The sequence below is a fragment of the Protopterus annectens genome, chromosome 5.part0, assembly GCF_019279795.1.
Source record: "Protopterus annectens isolate FY-2018-M chromosome 5.part0, PAN1.0, whole genome shotgun sequence".
NCBI lineage: Eukaryota > Metazoa > Chordata > Ceratodontiformes > Protopteridae > Protopterus > Protopterus annectens.
This window is the reverse complement of record NC_056735.1, coordinates 336,977,115-336,998,304: the sequence shown is the minus strand read 5'-3', so window position 1 is coordinate 336,998,304 and position 21,190 is coordinate 336,977,115.

The following is a 21,190-nucleotide window of genomic DNA, read 5'->3' as shown; positions in this document are numbered from 1 at the left end:
TACTTAAAAATGGTAACAAATACAATAGTAAAAAATAATAAAAGATGGACTATTGAAATATATATGATAAAATATTAAAAGAGAAATCAATGCTTTAATGGCCATGCTTTAAGGAAGGGTTTCAGGGAAACTCTGTTGTTTAAACTAGGTTTATCAGCTCGAAAGCGCAAAATCAATTTCTGCTCACTAGCTTCTGTTCTATTACTTATGTCACCTCCTCTCTTGGTACTATGCAGAATCTCTAGTACCATAAAGCTAAATTTATGTTCTTTACCCTCTTTAGCTACATGTAGTGATAGTGCGCTGGTTTCTTTAACATTCCTAATATCCCTAAGGTGTTCAAGTATTCTATCCTTAAGCACCCTGTTTGGACAACGTTTTTTGTTCGACAATCTGCATAAAAAGCAGTATCTATCTTAAAACCCAAAGTGGGATGTGTGAAATGATTACCAATGTGTATATGTGTACGGGCCATACAATTCCTACACATATATGTACCAAGTCTATCAGATATTATAGTTGATTTAGTATTAAAGGATCGATAACACAGCTGACTCTTAAGTGATCTATTATTTCTAAAAGCAAAATCTGGCTGTGTGCCAATGACCCTATTCAACTCATGTACAGTCGACAGAATATCCCCGTTCTTTTTAATAATATCACATGCTACATGCACATTGCCGGCAAAAGTCAATGGCATCCTTAGCTTATTCCTAGACATATCAGTGGAAGCGTCACTTGAGAAATGCTCTGTGGAATTCAAGCTCACACTGGAAGCCATGCTTGCTTTAGGTCTAACAGCTGCAGTGCTTGTGCTAGCATCAGAGTGACTGCTTACAGCAGCTACAGATGTATTTAGGTTAACTTCTGAAACAATTCCTTCACTAACAGGAACAATAGGAACATTGGGCAACAGTTCTGAGGGTTCTGTAAAGGTGGTAGTTTTAACAGCATTTGCATATGCTGCTTGTTCATCTGAAACAGTTGAATGCAATGTAGTTCTAGGTCTTACAGAGCTCCGCCCATTTCCTGTTATATGCTGTATGTTGGAGTTAGTATTAACCATTTCATTTATCCAAGAGAAGAAATTACCTTCTTTAAAATCCTTCAAATCCCTTTGTAATTTTTTGTTTTTGGTAGCAGAAAGTCTCTTGTCTTAACCAGTAATATTTTCAAACAGCACATCCATTTTATAACCAACAAGTTCATCTGAATAGGTATTGTTAATTATGTTTTGCAACAGTGATTTCATTAGATAGTTTTAGCTCCTCTGGTCTAAAAAATTCGATAAGGAGCTGAGACTTTTTAATGATGATGATAGTCTCATTGTTGTATTACAAACACTTAAACAAGAATTTTTAGAAAGAGGCTATAGCAGTAAACTTATTGATTCTCAAATAGCAGAAGGATGGCGGCATAGGTCAGGTAAGTGCCAGCCATACTTTTCCCCCTTCCCACTAGTATTAACAACAGGGATAATACTGACAATACTTTCTCAAGTGACGCTTCCACTGATACCTCTAGGAATAAACTAAGGATGCCATTGACTTTTGCCGGCAATGTGCATGTAGCATGTGATATTATTAAAAAGAACTGGGATATTCTGTCTACTGTACATGAGTTGAATGGAGTCACTGGCACACAGCCAGATTTTCCTTTTAGAAATAATAGATCACTTAAGAGTCAGCTCTGTTATCGATCCTTTAATACTAAATCAACTATAATATCTGATAGACTTGGTACATATATGTGTAGGAATTGTATGGCCTGTACACGTATACATATTGGTAATCATTTCACACATCCCACTTTGGGTTTTAAGATAGACACTTCTTTTTATGCAGATTGTCGAACAAACAATGTTGTCTATTTTTGCTATTGTACTACCTGCTTTTCATTTTACATAGGGAAAACAAACAGGGTGTTTAAGGATAGAATACTTGAACACCTTAGGGATATTAGGAATGTTAAAGAAACCAGTGCACTATCACTACATGTAGCTAAAGAGGGTAAAGAACATAAATTTAGCTTTATGGTACTAGAGATTCTATATAGTACAAAGAGAGGAGGTGACATAAATAATAGAACAGAATCTAGTGAGGAGAAATGGATTTTGCACTTTCGAGCTGATAAACTTCCTGGTTTAAACAACAGAGTTTCCCTGAAACCCTTCCTTAAAGCACGGCCATTAAAGCATTGATTTCTCTTTTAATATTTTATCAAATATTTCAATAGTCCATCTTTTATTATTTTTTACTATTGTATTGGTTACCATTTTTTAGTACATATTGTTCATTTAGTCTGTTTTTATTCAATTTTTTAAAGATCTATATATTCTACAGATGTATTTTATCACATGGCTTTTAGCTATGATGCACATTTTATCTGATTTTTGATTGGATGTTTTAGTGTTTAAAAATGTAACTGTTATTCTGTCTTTGTTGGTCTGATGAAGCAGATGTTATTCCGAGAAAGCGCTTACTACAATAAAGGACATATACTTGATGGAGATAAATTTGCTACTCATTCGTTTCAGATGGGGAAGGCATCAGATCTGGCAAAGGGGGCAGCTTGATTGAAGTCATTAAAAGGGTGGGGTGGTGGTCTTCCAATGCATTTTTGGCATATATTAGATGAAATGGGTGTGGGCAGCCATGGTGGTGCAGCGGTTAGCATTGCCCCTCACAGCCAGAAGTTCTCCGGTTCGATCTTCAGCTGGGGTGTTTTCTGTGTGGTGTCTGCATGTCCTCCCTGTGTTCCCGTGGGTTTCCTCTGGATGCTCTGGTTTCCTCCCACATCCCAAAGTCATGTTGTAGGCCCTAGGTGTGTGTGTGTGTGTGTGTGTGTGTGTGTGTGTGTGTGTGTGTGTGTGTGTGTGTGTGTGTGTGTGTGTGTGTGTGTGTGCCGGGCTGGCAATTCAGCACTGTAAAAACTTGACTGCCAATCATGAGCTTACAGGTGATCCGCTGTGGCAACCCCTATCTGGGAAAAGCCAGAAAGGAGAAGAAGAAGATTTTTTATTTATTTATTTTTTTAGAGAAAAGGATATTCATCTTTGGCCACTTCTATGTGTATTAGGCAGCAAAGCAGGCTGTGCTTAGGAGTAAGGGGACTGACTTGGGGTTACATCTATCCAGTTGGAAGGTCACCTGGCATGGCATTAGAAGGTTGAAGTGGAACCGGCTTCTGCAGGTATTTACAATGATGCAGAGTCAGTTGGGGATGCTTCAAATTTTGTTGGGTGTGACACTAAAGCATCAGTTAGAATAGCAAATATATGAGGATTTTTTAGTTTGAAAAAGCTTTATCTAATGTTATGTGTGGTGTGGTCAGAGATTATTCCTTGTTTAGTATGGAGGGATGCTAGAACGTTTTCTGCAATTGAGAGGGCAAGGAAGTTTGTGAACTTTAGGCTGTCGAAGCACTTGGATGAGATGGGGCTGAGTACTATATGGCACAATGAGTTTGCTAATAGGGATCCTATGTTGTTCAGGTCAGATGGGGTTCATCTTAGTGATTTTGGGCTTGACTTATTTAAGTCAAGTGTTTGTTTCTGGAGGGGTTGGTTAGTGAATGGAGGGAATGAGGGGGAACAGCCTGCTAGGCTGCTGGGCAGAAAAGATGGACAGGTTTTCCTCTTCTGTTCCCCCTCTGGTGGATAATTTGAGGAATGAAGTTATTATATAAAGTGGAAAATGTTTTTCAAACAGGTTTTAAATTAATGTGTTGTTATATGTTGGATGTTTTATGTTTTTATTCAGCAAAATGAACACTCTATAACCAGCTTTGGTTCCTAAATGTCATGTATACACATGTTTTTAGTTTAGGTTGTAGCAATTAATTCATTAATTGGTTCACTTTTCATTGGTTGATATGCTGAGAAATGGTATATATAGAAGTAGTTTAATTCAAGCCTGCATGTGATGAAGTGTATGTCAAACAAAAATGTATTTCTGTGAGCATTTATGGTGTCTATGCATTAATCTTTTGGTCAAAGATTGTCCTCTCAGAGCTTTATTGCTTCATCTTTTTGTTGGGCTGGATTTCGAACTCTTGGTGAACTCTTAGCCCACTTGGTAGTTATTTTGATTTAATAAAGTCTGATGCATTTGCTCTTATTATGTTCAACCAATAAAGGTCATCAAACGTCTTTTGGTGTTGGTCATTTATTAAAGTGGAACATGAAAAATGAAGTTTGAAACAGACAAATTTGTCATGGGACATCTTTCGTGGGAAGGGGAGGGTGTAGTTGGGTAATTAAGTGATGAGAGGTAGGGAGGATGGGTAGATGAATAAGTTATAGGGAGATTGGGCTAGAAAGGGTTAAGTAGTTGAGAGAGGAAGTGAGGTAATGAGAGGGTAGGGTCTTTAGGTCTTTTGAGAAGGGGAATTGCCTGCTGAGAAACACATTTTGGTGTGATTTTGTTGCCCACCCATCCCTCCCTTTTCTTTTGATTATGGTAGTGGTGGGTCTGGAATGTGGAGCATTGTGATTAGGGTTAGGTTTGCCCCTCTTCTGTTCCCCCTCTGCTTTATAATTTGAGGAATGAAGTTGGAGTGTTGGGAGATTATGTGTGGATGCTTGGACTTGGTGGTTTGAAGGTGAGCTGTGGGACGCTACCTTGAAGTGTGAGGATAAGCGAGCGGATGGAGGACACTGCTTATCCAAAGGTGAGTGGTGGTGGTGCAGTGCCCTTATGGTGGGTCATTTAATGCTTTCACTGTTCAATGAAAGGAAGTTATGTTTAATAAGGTTTGATGCACTTGTTATTATTATGTTCAAGCAATAAAGGTCGTCAAAAGTCTTTTGATGTTGGTCGTTTATTAAAGCGAAACATGGAAAATAAATACATAAATAAATACAATAAAGAGCTGTCATCTCCCACTTTAAAGTAATTGAACCACATTTCATTAGTGGGTAAAGGGCAAGTTTTAATTCTGTCATGTACTTTATACACTAATTTGTTGGTAGCTCTATTAAATACTACTCTTCAAGCCATGGGAAGAATTGTTTGAATTTGGAATGCTTTGCTAGCATGTTCAAGCAAAAGGAAGTGAAAAGTACAAGTGCATAACTGAAGTTTGAAAGTCTGTTTTTCATTTCTTTGAGAAGTTAATAACAAAGTAATAATCAGCAATTAAAAAGGAAAAAAGTACGAATTATAGCCCAATTTACATGCAGCCACTGCAACCCTGATGTTGATGGAAACACTTGCTAGTGTTCTGTCAAGGCAGTTGCAAAACACACCTGCAGCAGCAAAGAAGCAGCATTTTATAAACAAAGAAAACCCCTTACACATGCTTCTGAAATAATAGCATACAGTGCACCACCTGTGGACAATAATCATGCCACATATAAAACACACGTGTACATGTTTGCCATCCCTGATTTGCTATAGGTATTTGTACCAGTACAGCATGCATAATGGTTTTCTATTATGGTTCTGTGCAGCACACATATGATGTGGACCTACTGTGCCCACAGCAAGGAGGCTGGACATCTATAATGTGATGTGTACCAGATATAACACTACAAAGACAGGAGAATGTACATGGAAGCCAAGTGAGGTCACATGTTCCATGTGCATGACATACGCATGGGGAACACACACTTATGTCACTTTACTGCAAGTATGGTGGAAACAATTATCAGTTACCTATGGAAATGTAACATGTTACTATAGTATAATGTCGCTGGAGGTTTGCCATGCTACCTTTATCAATATGTGCTCTCACACATCACATATGAAGACCCATGTGTCACACCTACTTGTATCATGTGTGCAAACAATGATGTGATTGATGGAATGTGATTGATTCTGTACAGAACATATAATGTACAATAGCTATTGTTAACCATGTGTACAGGCTATATGGATTACATTTAATGTGTCATCTGCAACAGAGCACCACACATCCATGTGGTAATGTGTTCATTGTCACGTTACATGGACAAAGAGCTGATAACACTCAGCTAAACATTATTACATATGGTGTAGTATATAGTCACTGTATGTTAAATGTCTAACTGCAGGTAAGGCAGATTTGTATGCAAATGAGGCAATTCTGTATAATGGTGGCAAAAATGCCATGAACATTGCACCAACATTTCTTAAAACTATTGTCATATACATTCATATATAAAATCATGCAAACCCATTGAAACAGACAACATAGCTGCAAAAAAATGACACAAAAAACATGAATATAAGTGGGAAGGGAAATGTCAATGGATGTGCAGAAAAAAATCAACACCAAAATGGTGATGGACACACATATACAACATACACAGCAGACTATAGCCTTAAGATGAATTGATACGAATGTGTGATACGTGATGATGTCTTTCATCAAAGAAACACTGTATTCTGTGATAAATCATTGTCAACAAGTGCAAGTGGCACAAAAAAAAGTTGCATAATGTTCACAATATTTGAATGTGAAGGACCTGCTAAGAGTACATAAACATGATGTTGTGTGCAACTATGAAGACACATTTTGTAGTGCTGCAACCCAACAGTAGTCAATCAGTCCTCATAGACATAAAGTCATGTAAAGATGGCAAGCACCTGTAATGTAATACAGTACAACATGGCAGATTATCTGGAACTGTGGACAATGCAATCTGCGAGGAAGCATAATATAGTGTTCTGTACAATATACAAGAGTAAGAGGCATACATGAAAACCCAGATGGCTTATAGGACAGTTGCACATTATGTGGTGCATGCCATTGTTGCACATATTAGTACAACTAAAACAGTGATGAGCATGCAATGCAATAAAGAGACTCACTGCAGAAAAGGGAAGAAAATATCCAGTCTGAAACATTGTCATTAACATAGTTCCATGTGCTGATATGAAAGTATTATATGAAAGGGAAATATATCTGCACATAGCATGTAATGCAATATGAGTGAAGGTAGACACATGCCACACTCTAACAATATTGCTGCTCTACAGGTAAGCATACACTATCAATATGACTTTAATGTCAACAATGGCAGGAATCAGTGGTGACAGTATCCATATGTAGCAACTTTGACCATGGTGCTCCTTAGCACAGATACAACTGAGAGACATACATATGTGGTATTACTATACTCCTGTAGACATCAGTAAAAATCTCTGCTGCCATACTGCATGCATCTGGTATTCCTTAATACAGTGTACATACCTGTGATACATAATGTCAGCTTGTAAATCACCAATCAGAATCTGGAAGTAGGAGCCTCCAAATACCAAACAGAGTTACACAGATAAAAAATGCTTTAATAAATCACCAGTGTAAAAAATTGTAGGTCATACAGAAATAAAAAATGTTAAGCATTTTTTGTCCTAAAGAAATATAACTTTGGACTTCATCAGTAGAAAATTCAAAAATGGAAGTAGGGTTTAAATAGAAGCAGGTCACAAAATGGTGGTTAACTTTAAAGTTGTAAAGGTAATTTAAGCTTGCATAGAAAGTATAGCTGCTGTCATAAAAGAACATGTAAATCTGTTCACATGAGCTCTAAGTAAAGTTTTGGTATACATTTAAATATAAAAGACAAAACATAACAGAATTGAAAAGTGTATTAGTAAATAAATATGAATTCAAATAAATGTAACACTCAAATGTACAAAAATGTGTTACCCATGTTTTACCACTTTCTCAAATAAAAATATTGTCAGTTTTTTCCCAGATAAAACAGAATAAAATACTGCTCCACAAAATTGTACTCAGTGTTTGGCTGGTCTTAATTTTAAAACTGGGTGTATTGAAATGTATTCATTAATACCAGGGACACAACTTACATCCAGTCTAACTTGCCAATAAAACTCAAAGAAGTCTGAAAGAGTTTCCCAAACTCCTCTTCTTGAGTTTGGAATGACTGCATCAAGAATGCCAAAGACAAATTTGTTGAACTGTGGACACAAGAGAATGTTTAAAAAGAGCATGTTTCAAGTTTTTAGTATGTATGCCATGCAAATGCTCAGAAATCCTTCTTTTAAGTCCACATTTAGTCATCCCAATATAGAAGGCAGGGCAAGAGCTGCATTTGGCAAGGTAAATTACTCTACTGGTATTGGAGTTGCCGTATCTTAACTGGACCTTTTCATTCAAAGTATTGTCCAAAATGATACAATCTCCTTCCAAAATATAAGAACAATAGGGGCATCCCCTTTTGATCTTCAAGACTGGACACAACATTAAACATCTATTAGAAAGACCAACGGGCAGGATTCACGAAGCCTCCATGTAAGAGTTATAACTCATACACGGAGGCTGCAGTTAAACGGAGTGATGTCAGCATGCTCTGCATATTCATGAGAGCATGCTGAATCACACCTAAGGCTAACACGGTCTGTGTAAGACAGTAGGGGACGTGTCCGTAGGCCGAGCCCTGTACGTGGACACGCCCCCAGAAGAGTAAAAGTGCCCAAAGTAAACACCCATGACAGAGTCCATGGAAATGTGAATAAACACAACACAACACATGCCCCCACAGACTACGAACATAAAATGTACAAATGAACATCTCATAATTTTTTTTTAAATTGTAAAGATGTTTAACCGTGAGTGCGCTGTTTGCGGGCGTGCGTGAAAGCACAGCTACAGTTAGCAGTCAGTGGGAAAGCATATAAGAACTAAATATGCAAAGTAAGCCAAGAAGCAATAGCATAGCGGTAGAGATGTTGGCTGAAGAGCATGCATTTATGGTTCGAGCCCCCACAACTCCAATTTTTATTTTTAGCAAAATAAGCACGAAACAAGTCCATGACAAATATGTACACATAAAATCACATTTTATGTAAAATGTAATGAAATAGCCCATTTATATTGAAGAAATGTGAGGTAACAAAACAATAAAAAATGCCAGATGTGCCCATAGCTGAGCTACAGTTTAACAGGGTGAGTGCATCTGCCCGTAGGTGAGCAGTGGTTTAACTGGTGCAAAATGAGTGCCTGTAGCTGAGCAGTGGTTTAACACGCTAAATCTATGTGCCCCTAACTGAGCTGAGCATAATACGCATGCTGATAGCCAAATGAGGCTTAAACCAGCATTTTGTTTGCGCGAGCTGCACCGCGCAAACAAGCTAACCGACGAGCAACGTTGAGCAAGCCGTATCAAAACTGCCTTTACACAGACACACCCCTCAGCTTGTCTAGACAGTCATAAAAAATAAAAAGTAGTGGCCAGGTTCGAACCCAGGATACTATACACCATAGTCAAGGTACTGAACCACTAAGCCATGACAGCAGTACCTATAAATGCAATAATAGCAAATATATAGGAATGAATACAAACTGGAGCATGACAATGCAGGTTTACTGACGCTGATACAATTCCAAAATGGCCAATCACAGATATGTGCGCGAAAAACGGACTATATAAGCCCCATAGGTGGGAATACACAGCATAAACGATTGTAGAACTGACTTGCAGCCAGAATGACAGGAGTAGGAGAGGGTAGTTGCTTTCGAGCACAGAGGTGGGGCATTGAGGAGTCCAGGTACATGGTCTGGCTCCTAGTCCACAATCATGAGGCCCAACTCATGCAGGGCCAGGTCCTGTGGGGAGCATATAGGGCTGAGGCGTGGGACCGGTTGGCTCATGATCTCACCAGTGCCACAGGGATTCCAAGGACTGGTGAGCAGGTCCGTCACCACCATGCAGACCTGAAGAGATGCAAGCAGGACCAATTGAACCTTTGGATCCAGGAGGCCCGCAAATGCCCAACGCCCCACTACTGAGTAAGTTACATTTAATTATGTATGTAAGAAATTAAACTAGCTGATATTATGGAGATGTGTATTCCAATAATACTTCATTTATATTACAGCTGCAGGTGTCCATTCTGTGAACCACAGAGCCTATGGCGATAGGCTGGTGCGGTTGCATCACCAGGCAGGTCAGTAATCCACTACCAGTAACTGTAAAGAAATATAAAAGTATGACAGTCAGCAAAAGAGTGCAGTGTAGTCACTAAGTAATAAAATGTGCAAGTAACAGTGTGAAAGTGTTTGCAAGTATTGCTTGATTACAAAAGTGGGTTGCAGCCTGTAAGCCAAACAGAAAAATGAAAATGTCTGACCTAAATTCTGAAATAAAAATGCCCCACCTGTAAGAAAATAGTACACAACCTGCAGCAGGCTGAAAAGTATAGCTGCAGAAGATGATGAAATCACATGTGTGAAATATATCCCTGTTGAAATACTGAAACATGACAGAAGTGAGACTGCTGGAAAGGATTGTAATAACTACAGGTAAAACATGTCAATAAAGCCTAGAAGTAAGTACCATCCTGAATAGTAAAATGAAAACAAGTGAGAGAGTGTGAGAAAGTGTCATGAATCCAGCAATACAGTAGTAATAACCCCTGAATAAAGTATACTGCAGTCAGTACAGAATGAAATGCATGTGAGAATCCAAACCAAACAGCGAAATCTGTTCAAAGTGTTGCTGCATCTGGAATGTGTATCCCAAAATCTGGATATGTTGCTCTCAGTCTGCAATATGCAGATAGTATGATTGTCTGAAATACCAAACATCCACACTTGTCTATAGCTATATAAAGCAAATGTAGCAGGATGATGTAGCTGAACAAAGCTAGATATGAATGTGTATGAAGAACAATAAAATGTATATTGATGTTGCAGTAACAGTCCTATCACCAAGTTGAAGTAGTTATCATATTGGAAACTGTAGTTAGAACAGTAGTGTGTATATATGTGCAGCTATTAGAAATGTACAGCATATGTATTGGTATTCGAAGGTGTTAATATTATTTGCTTCACCCCACCCTATAACCACATATAACCCAATCCAGCAATACAGTAGTAATAACCCCCGAATAAAGTATACTGCAGTCAAGACAGAATGAAATGCATGTGAGAATCAAAACCAAACATCAAAATCTGTTCAAAGTGTTGCTGCATCTGGAATGTGTATCCCAAAATCTGGATATGTTGCTCTCAGTCTGCAATATGCAGATAGTATGATTGTCTGATATACCAAACATCCACACTTGTCTACAGCTATATAAAGCAAATGTAGCAGGATGATGTAGCTGAACAAAGCTAGATATGAATGTGTATGTAGAACAATAAAATGTATATTGATGTTGCAGTAACAGTCCTATCACCAAGTTGAAATAGTTATCATATAGGAAACTGTAGTTAGAACAGTAGTGTGTATATATGTGCAGCTATTAGAAATGTACAGCATATGTATTGGTATTCGAAGGTGTTAATATTATTTTCTTCACCACACCCTATAACCACATATAACCCATTCCACGTGAAAATGGTATGTGCAATCACAATTAACACCCCTGGACATTTGTCCTGTTGGGTCATATATATTTGCATGTCCGCTGATGCATCTGCCCTGTTCATACATCCAAACCTGATGGCCTGTTGCCATCAATCAACCCTGCATGTTGTTGGACTGTGTATTGCTGTTCAAATTATGCATGTGTTATGCTCGCTGTTCAATGGCGTGAATATCTGGGTGTTTGGTTAATGGGAATACTAATGCATGCTGTTACAACTAATTGTGAATGGTATTATATGTCACTAACCCAAACTGTCATGACATAATGCAAAACATAGGATGACAGGGAAGGCGGGTTCCAGCGGACCCACCTCTCCCACCTCAGCTGGCGAGTGCACCTGGCACTAGTGCCCAGTCTGGACCCTCCTCCGGTGGCCTTGTGCCACCTGTGGGTGGAAGCGCTGCAGGGGATGGGGCTCACCCCCCTCTGCAAGTGTGGCCGGAGGAGAACCACCACTCACCCTCCGTAGCGTCCAGACTGTGGTGCGTTGGGAGATTCGGGAGTCTGTTCTCGAGCCCCTACGCCAGCTTGAGGCATGGGTGGCACAACTTATGGGCATGCCTGTTGCCCGGCCTACACAGCCCCCAGCACAGTCCTGTCCTGGGCAGTGATAGAACAGTGGCAACTGCCTATGGGTGGGGATATCAGTTCCAGTGTTGCCATCTGTGGGCTCATGGGCTCTGGATAGCCAAACCTCCGTCCCCGTCAATTGTGTAACCCCCCCACACGTGTCATACACCGGCCCTGTATGTGTCTTGTTTGTCTTGTCTGTTTACCTACCCAACCTACCTCCCCAGCTGTACTGACTTCCTTCACCTGATATACCACTCTCACCTGAAAAAAAAAAAAGGGCACTCTGTACCCACAAAAAAATTACGCCCCATACATAGCTGCCCATTCCGCACACATGTCTGCTGGGCATGGAAACTATCAATTACAATTGGCTGTACAACAAGTATTATTGTTGTCCTGACACCTCTCTCAGGGATGGAAGGTTTCAAATGTCACACCAAATTACATACATATGCACAGCTGTTGCTGATGAAGAAATGGGCAGCTATGGGCCTTACCTACATCCCTCCTGCAAATCCCAAGCTTGTTTCCCTACTGTCTTACCCTCTTTGTGACCCCTTTTTCACCACTTTCCTGTCTCCCCATTTTCATTTCTTTCAAAGAAAATAGCGTGGGTGTGCGCCAGAGTAAGCACTGTTAAGCGGTTGTAAGCGGGTGTGCGCGTGTGTGCATGGAGCTAACCACCAGTGCACATGCGTGAGCTCTGCGCAAACCAGCGCTAACCCGGTTACAACTGCTTAAAAGTGCCTTAGTCACTTTGATTGACAGGTCCTGTAGTCAGTTCAAAAGCAAAATAAAATCCCACTATCAGTCCCGAACCCAGGACACAGTAGTCTGTATGACCTACCACTAAGCCATGACTCTTATACAAGAACATTATGCTAAAATAAATATAACATGTAATAGTAGGGATGAATGTAAAGGGAATATAGGATGTGTAGTACCCAAAACATGTCATTTAGAATTACTGTCAAAACTACTGGATTCCCATAATAGTAGTGTGTGAACAGAAACAGCCATGCTAGTTGGTAGCTTGTAGGTAATAATGTCAGTTAATGTACATATATAAATGTATGTATATGTACATATATATATATATATATATATATATATATATATATATATATATATATATATAAATATATATCTATATATAGTTGTAGGTGTCATTGTGCATACACACTTACTACAGGGAACAGGAAAGAGGAATGGAGAAATGTGAATCTACAACACAGCCTGAATCATGAGAGAGATACTAACCTTTACACTCACAGAACAGTGTCCACAGCATACCAGCATGGTCCCTGCCCTTACAATCTGAAAGGGCAACGCCTATCTCACATACCCTTTTATAGCACTGTCCTGAAATCACAGTGAGAACTGCAATCAGTACACAACTGGCTGTATGCAATTAGCAAATGCTGGCTTACAATTGGTGCAGAGGCCATCACATGGACCTATGCAGATACCTACAAAAGCATCCTGTACTAACACTCCACACATGCAATACATTCATTGCACTGTCTGGAAGCAGACAGAGGGAGAGAGACAAACCGAGACAGAGAGAAAAAAAAAAAACAAAAACACGCTACACACTGTGACTCTAAGCTGTCAGCAGTGACAGTAGCAGCAGGAAGCAGAAGCAGTGGTAATGCAACCAGCTGCGACAAACACAGGTAATGCAAAGTAGCAGGTTAATAGTCTACATACTGTGAACCCTCCAAATGTGTCATAGGTCTGTATCTATAGGTATGTCCATGTGATATGTTGTGTGTACGTAGTTCCACCAAAAGGGGATGACTATACATTACATGTCAATCAGTGTTAGGCCATGATCCTGGCAGCAGTTGCCTGTGCGTTGCCCTCAGCAATGGCTGTAGTGACTGCTTTGAAAGGTCAGCCAGGTTCAAAAGGCAGGATCAGCCCATCACAAAGGCAAACTGGCTGGGAACAAGTGTCTGCAGGTACCCGATATCACTGCATATGCATCCCATATTGAATAATTCCATAGCTTAGCAGACCAGGCCGGTTATGCATATGATGTGGTAGTTCCCAGGGTCAGTTGAGGTGCCTCCTTAATTGATTGGGACCACTGTTGCTGTATGCCACTGTCCAGGTACATATCCTGTAGTACTGCCAAGATAAATTATCAGTCTTATATGTGGTTGTATGTCCTCTTGGAGTGCAGGTAACACACATCCAGGGATACCATGAGGTCACAGTGATGCTGTGTGTTCTGCTTTGCTGAGGGCAGCCCTCACCTGGACATGTGAGATGATAGGGAGGTTACATACAGCTGTAATAAGTATTTCAACTGGTGGGGGAGAAGGAGGGGGGATACGTGCACTGAACCTGTCTGCAAGAATGTTGCCAATATCTGTGTGTTTGGTGAATGTTAAGTAGGTGGCTATTAACACAGAGCATATCTGAGGCATTTGGTCCATATGTGTAACATAACTGAAGAAGGCCTTGTGGTTATCCATAGTGTTTGTAGCCATTTCCCTCCCAGAGTAGGCCGTGGCCATTGTTATGAGAGACCGTAGCGTAGTACCAGTGCTGACCACAGATGCCTTCCCTTAATGTGAATCTGCTCTGTCCTGCAGTAGCCTCCTGCTATTGTTATACAATCTGCCTCTGTCTGGGGTCCACCGGACAGGATGCCTAACCTTTGTGCATAGGGTCTGGGTTAGAAATGTGTGCGCAAGTTCCATGCAATCTGTGGCATGTCCGTGGTAAGCATTTGCAAAGGGGTCAGCAGTGTGGGTGTGGCTTCCACTGGCCCAGTGTGCTGCATGGATACCATCTCAGTCCTAACAAGTGAATAACTGTCTAATCACATACATATCAAAGTAGTCTACTGTACTGGTGGTGGTGGTGGGATATGTATATCCAGGCTGAGTAACTTGTGTCCACATCACACTAGTGGATGGCATCCCACATACAGTACCTTGGGTCTGAACCCCCAGAGTGAGGTTGTGCATTGGACCTGTCAGTGTGTGCTGATCGATGGGGCATGCTACTATGTTGTGTGGAATGTGGCAGGTATTGTTGCACAGGTGTTGGCTGAGCACTGATATCTGGCCATGTACTTGTGTATCCACCACGACACACACACACATGCAACATATGGGAGTAGTAGTATATCACTACACATGAGTATCATGTATAGTATGTGTGCCATATATTGCTGACATAGTCTGCTGATATCCTGTTTGTGTTCTCTTCCAGGGAGATGGTGTGGCAGCGTAATCCTGCCTACTCTGCAGCGGAAGATGAGGAGATACACCAGAGCCTGGTGCGGGAGTATGACATCCTGTTTTCCCGCACCAGTCAGAATCAGCAGGAGAGGGCTGCACTGTGGCAAGACCTTGTCCGTAGGGTAAATGATATTGGCACACATAATAGGACATATGAGCAGGTACGACATCAATGCAGTGATTTAATCAGAAGTGTCCATCAGCGTGCATCAGATATCCACAGGCAACAGGTTGCCACAGGAGGTGGGGTGGCCAGACATCCCCCCCTCACCAGACTGGAGGGGCTACTCCTAAGTGTTGTGGTTCCAGCCCCGGAACAGCAACAGCAGTACACCTGCATCATGATGGAGGCTGGATCCACACAGCAGCACGACATGGAGCGTGCAGGTAATATGCCATATGTACACTTGACTGTTCTGTACACTGTTAGTTTATGCATGTGTAAGGTGTGTCCGTGGTATGTATCTGTCATCATAGTATGTAATTGTGCATGTGTGATACTGGCAATATCAGCAGCTGACGTGTGAAAGGCAACTGGTGTACTACTGCACTGTATCATATGCAATATCAATGGCACAGTTGTGCCCACTGACATTAATCTCATCATTTCTGCAGGTCCCTCTGGGGTTACAGCAAGGCAGGCCATCCATGCTGGTGAGTGTGTTTAACAATACCTATAAAAGTCCTGATAGTGCTAGTAACACTAGTGTAACGCAGTAGTGCTCTGTGTGTATACTGCGGGGTGTGCATGTGTGCATGTGTGCAGGTGTGCCTGTGCCCATGTGTGCATGTGTGCATGTGTGCAGGTGTGCAGGTGTGCCTGTGTCCACGTGTGCATGTGTGCATGTGTCCTGTGTCCACGTGTGCATTTGTGCATGTGTGCATGTGTTCCTGTGTCCACGTGTGCATGTGTGCATGTGTGCATGTGTACACATGACCACGTGTGCATGTGTGCATGTGGGCATGTGTCCATGTGTGCATGTGACCACGTGTGCATGTGTGCATGTGTCCATGTGTGCATGTGTCCACTTGTGCATGTGTGCATGTGTCCACGTGTGCATGTGTCCACGTGTGCATGTGTGCATGTGTGCATGTGTGCCTGTGTGCATGTGTGCATGTGTGCCTGTGTGCATGTGTCCACGTGTGCATGTCTGCATGTGTGCCTGTGTCCATGTGTGCATGTGTGCCTGTGTCCATGTGTGCATGTGTCCATGTGTGCATGTGTGCATGTGTGCATAAGTGCATCACTGGTAACATTGTCTGGAGACTGTAAACTGTGTTTCCTGTCTTCCTCCCACTGGTTCTGGTGCTGCTCTGGTGTCCTGCAGCAGGGAACCTGAATCTGGTGCCACAGGCACTGGTAATGATGATATTTGTGTAATGGTACAGGAAGGTGTGTCAGGGTCCGCCATTGGTCAGCCAATTGACAGTACACAGCTGTCAACCCCTTCATTGCACACAGTCATCCTGCCAGTATATCCTTTGTCACCATTGTCCATAGGTGATGGACAGGATACAGTGGGCATTGACCAGGGTAATGTGGTACCTGTGGCACATGCATCCCCACACAGCAGCCATGGGCAGGGTCCTGCGATGGTACCACACAGACAGTTGCCCATGGGTTCTCGTGGGAGCATCTGTGTGCGTATTGCCTCTGGCAGACGTGCCCAAAGAGGTCTGTCAACCTCAGCTATGTTTCGGGCTGTCATGCAGGCACAGTCGCGTATGGAATGGTACACCAGACAGGGTCTGAGGGAGCTGAGAGCATGTCGCACAGCCATGACTGACAGTATGCGTGACATCGCGGATGCTATCCATAATTTCACCGATGTCATAGACAGACGTTGTGGGGACATATTACAGCAGTTCCACAACCAAATGTCCATGAGCCAGGGCAATGGTGGGCGTTTGCAGCGTCAACGTGGCCGTATGTCAGCAACAGCAGCAGCTGGCAGTCGGCGTGGACGACAACAGGCCCGTGCACGCCCCCATAGTGCCAGCAGCAGCCCCAGCAATGCTGGGTCTGTGCTGTCATTGGAACACCCCAGGAGACCACGTGCACGTATCTCTGGACATGTGTCCAGTCAACACACTCCCGCTTCTGATGACAGTACCCAGTCTGGCTTAGTACTGGAGATGGTCCGTAGCACTCCTGCCAGGCACAGGTACCGTGTCCGTGCCCACAGACGCTGATCTGTATGACCTGCCAGGTGCAGTCTGTGGCTGTCCACAAACCCCTGTATATGGCAGCCATGAGGTGGAACTGTGTGCGTGCATACACACATGCGAAATGTTAACACCTAGGGTGACCACATCCATGCACACACTGCACCAACACTGCCCCACCCTGTACTGCTGCCCCTCACCAACACACGTACACACACATGTCAATTGGTGGCATCAGTGGCTGACTCAGGCATACCTAATTCACACCCTGTGCATATGATGACACTGTGCCACCTCCTGCAATCTCCAACATCATTGTGGGAACAGGTAAACACGTTGCTGATGCACAGGGTGACTACATAGAAGTGTATTAGTAGTATCATGTTGGTAACAGTACAGTGTGCTGCTATGACTGTGTGTATATCCCAACATGCCTGATGCAGTAACCGTATGAATGTCCTGAATTGTTATCTGCACCCATAGTACATACCAAAGTGTAACAGCTGCACATAATTGCATGCCAGTGGTAAGGATGTCAACAGATAGCCGCATACATGGGTAGCACAGGGGGGAAGCTAACGCAAGTAGTGGTATGCAATGGTGGACATGTACAGTAATGGTGTCAAGTTGCCCACAACGACTATGCAATGTGGATGTTTGTGCATGTTGATATGTGTGCAGTACCAATGTAATCCAAATCACAATTAACTATGACATAATATCAGTTCTACCATGGGCATCTGCGCTGTGTATTCCTGGGTACATGTTGATAGTGCCTACATATTTGCATTGTTACTTACTGTTATTGTTACCCCTTCTTTGTTGTACAATGCACTACTTCCAGCCCTGCTTACTGTAGCTTTGTTTGCATGCATGTTCGCTTGGGGTTCCCTGGAACACTGCTTACACCTGCAATGCAGAGTTACAGTGCTTCTGTAGACTCCTAGTGACATCTGCATATCGTACAATACGTATGTCAAGTTTACACATGACAGAACGTCACTGTCTGTCCTGTACGCATGTACGTTGCCTGTGACACATTGCACATGTCTTACCTGGCATTTACCCACGTGTGCAGTCATATATGCCAGTGGTATGAAACAGTAGCAGTACACCCACACATACACACCTTCAATATGTTGTTCCCCATTGGCCCTATGTGTTGGTACTCACCATGGCAATCACACTACTAGGGTAGCATGTGCAAAGATAACCTATGAATCACCTCTATGGTCCAGTTGTGGTTTATATGAGTCATGTGGCAATGTCACAGCTGCCACATGTATGCAGTCAGCCATCACCCTTGGCCAGGAATGTACAACACATGTGTGGGATGCCACCACACAGCCAATCTGGGGACTGAGCTCTCTGAACCCAGTAATGCCATACCCTGTCAGGTGGCATGTCATATATACTACATCCTGGACAAACTTCATCCCCAATCCCTGCTGCTACTATTGATAAAACCCCTGAAGATGTTTCTGATAGTTTTAACCAATTCTTTACTGAGACATTTCAAGCCATAGCTAGCCAACTAACTCCTAGCTCCCCTGGTCCTGAAAGTAGCACCCCTAGAAACCTACTTGCGTTCAGCTTCCAGCCAGTCGCCACTTCACTTATCCGTACCTTGATCGAAAAATTAAAACCCACTACACTTTCTGCTGATCAACTCCCTGCCGAGTACCTACAAAAATCAGCTGATGCTATTGCTTACCCCGTCTCAAAACTAATCAAACGAACCATAGTAGAAGCTAAAATTCCCACCATCTGGAAAATATCCTATGTAATCCCACTTCACAAAGGAGGCAGCTCTACTGAATTCTCCAATTATAGGCCAATAGCTATACTCTCTCCACTTGCAAAGATTATGGAAAAAGTATTCATAGACAATTCATGCACCACCTAATCCAAAATCGCCTTATGGCAGACACTCAGCATGGCTTCCGTCCTCATCACAGCACTACTTCAGGCCTCCTAGCCTTTACTAACACGATAAACCATAATCGCAACAATAATTATATATCCTCAGCCCTCTTTTTGGATCTTTCCAAGGCATACGATATGGTTGATCACCAACTTGTAATCCACACCCTGCAAACATTCTGTCTAGATACTGGAGCCCTCCAATGGTTTCAATCCTACCTCAATGGTCGACAGCATGTTGGCCTCTGGCAGAACAAACTCTAACCTTCTACCTAACACCCTCAGAGTACCACAAGGCTCTATACTAGGGTCCTTGCTGTTCTCCATCTTCATTAACGACCTTTATACTGTCATCCCAAAAGTCAGCTGTATCCAATATGCTGATGACTCTACTCTGATTTGCTCAGCCACATCTCCAGTCGAGTTATGGTCAGCTACCCAAACCACCTTTAATACAATAGAAAACTGGCTTTCTGAACATCGTCTGATCCTAAATCCCAAAAAAAACTAAACTGCTCTTATTTCACCAACACGTAGGTCTACCGCTTTCACCTTTACCATAAAATCAAATGATGGCACAGTAATCTCCCCTGACCCATCTACTAAACTATTAGGTGTCATCATAGACAATAATCTCAAATGTGACTTACATGTTAACCAAACTATCAAAACCATCAATAAAAAACTAGGGTCACTTTACAGAATAAAAGCCTTCCTAACCCCTCCAGCTAAAATTGCTATAGCTCACTCACACCTTCTTTCAACCCTTCTGTATGCATCCCCTCTACTCTCGAATATGAACAAGACTGTCTTTAACAAACACTCAATTTTCTACAACCACATTGCCAGGTTTGCCACTGGGCTGCCTTTTAGGACACATCATTGCATCAATCTAAATCAGCTTGGTTGGCTTGAACTACCTATCCTAATACAGTATAACCAACTGATTATGGCCTATAAAATCCTCTATAATCCGTACAATACTCCTGCACTTAAAAATATTATCACCCCCTATAACAATCCTAGACCGCTTCGATCCTCTAACAAACTACTAATTCAGACTAGCAAAATTAATAACACAGCCGGTGATTCTCTCTTTGCAAAGTCTGTAAGTAGATCCTGGAACTCACTTCCAGCTGATATTACCTTACTTTCCACCTTAGGTCAATTTAAAACTAGACTCAAACAACATTTGTCACTTAACTGGCTATGTCAATGTATCAAGCCTGGCTAACTCGAATGTGTAAAATCTGTTAACCAGTTTACTGTGTAATTTAATTTAATCCTGAATTGTGCTCAGGACTAACTTTAACCTGTGGAACTTGTTTAACTTGCTTACTTATGTAATCTCTGTAAATAATATGTTTGTAATATGTAATGCTGGTATTATGTAATGCTGTATCTGCTTACCCTTGAGCTTTTCTCCCGGCCTCCGCTGAAAATGGACATGCATCCAGTCGGACTATCCCGGTCAACAAATGTAAGATAAATAAATAAATAAATAAAAAATATTACAGTGACTACAATACAAGTCAGACATTGACACGCACTGACAGCATGCTGAACACACTGGGGCATATGTGGGGACTCAGAATAGCATCCTGCCTGAGCATCACACACCTCCGCAGCTGGCACACAGGCATATGTTCCGTTGGAACAGAGCTCATGCCACACATGGCACACACATCCCGTGTGCCACACACTGACAGCCTGTAGGGCTACACAACACACCTGCTACAGACGTGTCAGGTTCCTGTCTTGGGTGCTGCACTGGGGTCCCGCTCAACAGGCTGTATCTGGTGAAGGTCACAGTGATATGCCTCAGGGGCACTATGGTCCATCACAGAACACATGCATACAGGTCAGTCAGAGGCATGGACACATATGACTCACTCATTGACCATGCCACTATGGCTGACCTGAGACATACCTCCCTGGACTTCATGATAG